Source organism: Dasypus novemcinctus, chromosome 10, assembly GCF_030445035.2.
Source record: "Dasypus novemcinctus isolate mDasNov1 chromosome 10, mDasNov1.1.hap2, whole genome shotgun sequence".
In the NCBI taxonomy this organism is placed as follows: domain Eukaryota; kingdom Metazoa; phylum Chordata; class Mammalia; order Cingulata; family Dasypodidae; genus Dasypus; species Dasypus novemcinctus.
The window spans coordinates 29,225,426-29,229,229 of record NC_080682.1 but is presented as its reverse complement, the minus strand read 5'-3'; positions in this window follow the sequence as shown (position 1 = coordinate 29,229,229).

Below are 3,804 nucleotides of genomic sequence, written 5' to 3'. Positions count from 1 at the left end.
CCTTTTTTTGTTTGCAATTAATGATGTTGTTGATAGTTATTCATTCTTTATTAATAAGCTTTTAAAACTAATCTCTCATTTGTGCATGCATGTCTTCTTGCTTATTAATGCAATATTTGTTTTTATTTAAAAACAAATTATTATTAATGCAATATTTGTTTTTATTTAAAAACTGGGAGCAGATATGGCTAAAGCAGTTGGGTATCTGCCTCCCACATGGGAGGTCCCAGGTTTAGTTCCTTGGGCCTACTAAAGAAGATAAGCAAGACAGCCAGCTGCTGCAAAGGGCTGGCATGGCAAGCTGATTCAATGAGCAAAGCAAGAAGATGACATGAAATGATGCAATGAGGAGACACAATGAGTGACACAACAAATAGAGAGTGGATGTGGCTCATGTGGTTGGGTGCCTCCATCCCACATTGGAGGTCCGAGGTCCCAGATGAGCAGACATGGTAGACACATAACAGACACACGGAACAGACAGCAAGTGCAAACAATGAGGTAGGGAGAAATAAAATAAATCTTTTTTAAAAATCTGTAGCAAAATTACAAACATCTTTCTTTGTTTGCTCTAATGACAATTAAACATTTTATACACATTGAATTTTTATAATTTAAAATTTATTAAGAATTTCAAAGGAGATGGGGAAACATTCTGGATATTATATTATTTTAGTTTCTACTGTGAATGGAATTTAACTTGGTTTCTTCTTCTGAATATTCATTGCCTGTGTATATAACCACTACTGATTTTTGTGTTTTGATCTTGTACCCTGCCACTTTGCTGTATTCATTTCATTGCTCTAATGGCTTTGTTGTTGGTTTTCAGGGTTTTCCATCTAAATGATCATGTCATCTGCAAATAAGGAAAGTTTTACTTCTTCCTTTCCAATTTGGATGCCTTTTAATTCTTTTTCTTATTTTAGCTATAAATTCCACTAATATGTTGAATGAAAGTCATAACAGGATTGTTTTCTTGATCCTAATTTAGAGGGGAAATTTTCACTCTTTCACTGTTAAGAAGTATATTTCCTGTGGGGTTTTCATATGCTTTTTAGTATGTTGAGGACATTCCTTCTATTACTAGTTTTCCTAAGTGTTTTTCCTCAAAACTGTGCTTTATTTTGTCATATGCCATTTCATCCTCAGCTAAGATGATCATGATTTTTATTTATTTAACTTTGTTAATGGGGTATATTACCTTAATTAATTTTTCTTTTGTTGAACCAACCTTATATAACAGGAATAAGCCCCACATGATCATAGTGTATAAGTGTTTTAAAATGCTGGGATTGGTTTGCTAGTATTTTGTTGAGGATTTTTGCATCTATACTCATGAGATATTAGTCCATAGATTTCTTTTCTTGTCGTATCTTTATCTGGCTGGTATGATAGTGATTTTGACCTCATTTTGTATGTTAGGGAATCTTCCCTCCTTTTAAATTTTTTGGGAGAGTTTGAGGGGAATGGAATTAATTCTTCTTGAAATGCTTGGAGAATTCCCATTTAAGTCATCTGGTCCTGGGTTTTTCTTTATTGTGAGGTTCTTGATTACAGTTTTAATGTCTTTAGTAGTAATTGGTTTGTTGAAAAATTCTATTTCTTCATAAGTCCATGTAAGTAGTGTGTGTATTTCACAAATGGTGATTTATATTGAGATAAAAAGATACAAATAACTGATATTATAGAACATTGTTTTTGCTATTTCATTTGTCTGACCCAGTTTGGTTGTGTTGTGAAATGACATTCTGTAATAAATAGACTTTTCATTTATTTAATCACCCAAATTTTCATTCAGATCTTCACGATTACAGAAAACACAGGCTAGTAACACATGAAGAAATTTCAGTAAGATGAAATGAAATTCCATATTCATCTTAACATGTTTCCAAAGAAAAATATTTTGTTTTGAGTGTTCATTGCTCAGTTTATTATTTTTCACTTCATTAAATTTTTTGTTCTTGTATTAAGCCATGTATGTTGCAGCTTAACAATAAAAAATCCCTAGGGTGAAAAAAAAATTTCTATGACTCTCCCTTCAATTCTTTTTGCTTACACAATATGTTCTTTTCCTTGAAGGATTTTCTACAAATTATGTTTTAAGAGAGTAACACAACTGGCTCAGTAGACCCCCCTTCATTTAGTTTTCCTCAATATCAGTTATCATCATCTATATACATGCACTTGGTTGATTATTATCCCCACCCCAAACTGTAGAATGTCACACTTGCTAAGTGGGCCTCCTCATGGTTCCTCAAACATGGCCCACCACCTGCACAGGACCTTTGCACTCGAGATCCCCCTATTTGGAACACTTTCTTCTCATGATTATACATGGCTTATTCTTCCCCTTTCAAATCTTTGATCAAATGTCAACTTTTTATTTAAGGATTCTTGACCAATTATTTCCTATTGCTTTCTTTTGCAATACAACCAAATTTCTCACCCCCAGACTGTGTTAATTTTCATTATTTAATATTATTTTTCACATTGTAATGTGGCATATGACTTACTTCTTTACATTTTTCTGTATCTCCTAGATAAAATATGGGGCCAAGATGACAAAGAATTTTTATGCTTTTCCATACTGTGTAAACAGTACCTGAACATTGTAGATATCCAACTAAATTTTTATTGAGAAAATTAAATAAATGAAATTGCATAATGGACCAAAAATATTTACTGTCTGAATACTCCAGCAGTACACTTCCTACAAATTTATTAATATTAGCTAATTTGACATTTGTATAGCAACATTTGAAACTTTCTTTCCAACTTCTATGATTCATTTATAAAAATGTATTACAACTAATCCATAAATAACAATAAATTTTCAAATTTTAACCTATAGGAAATGCTTTATTTGCTTCAAGAGGATGAATTTATATGGAATATTTAACTTTTCATGCATACTGTCAATATAAATTGCTGTATTATGATGTTTTTGTTCTGTTATAAAAAGTTTGGTTTTTTTTTTTTTGGCTGTTTTCATAGAATATTTTTCCCCATCCTTTCACTTTGAACCTAGTTGTGTCATTAAATTTAAGGTGGTCTCTTGTAAACAGCATATAGCTGTGTAATGTTTCTTCAACCATTCTTCTAAAAGCTTCTTTTTCATTGGAAAGTTTAAATTTGTATTTAAGGTATATACTGATAATGCAGGACATTCTTCTGTCATTTATTTTCTTTTGTTATTTAAAGTATTTTACCTCTTTCACTCTCTAATCCTCCGTTAATGCCTACTTTCATATTTTTTGATATTTGCCATTAACTACTTTGAGTCCCTTCTCATTTTTTTAATGAATATTTTAAATATATTTTTGTTGAGGTTACTATGGGGCTTAAGTATATAAGACACTAAAACTACAGCTATCACTTATGATGTGATACCAGTTTAACTTCGATAACATACACATATTGTTTCTTGTATCATTCCATTCCATCTCTTTTTATTGTACATTTCATAAATTATATCTTTACACATTATATGTGATAAGCTAAAGAGTGATCATTACTTTTATGCACTTGCATTTTGCAACTCCTAACAATAAAAAGTGAGTTACATGATAAAATAATACCAGGGTTTATAATTACCTATATGGTTACTTCTAACATAATATTTATTACTTTATTTCCCCAATCCATTGTCTAGTGTCCTTTTCTTTCAATCTGAAAAATTCCCATTATCATTGCTTATAGGGCAGATCTACTGGAGACAAGTTCCCTGAATTTTTGTTTACTTAGGAATGTCTCTTAATCTCTGTGACATTTTTAAGTTCCTTTTTAAAATTTTATCATGAAATG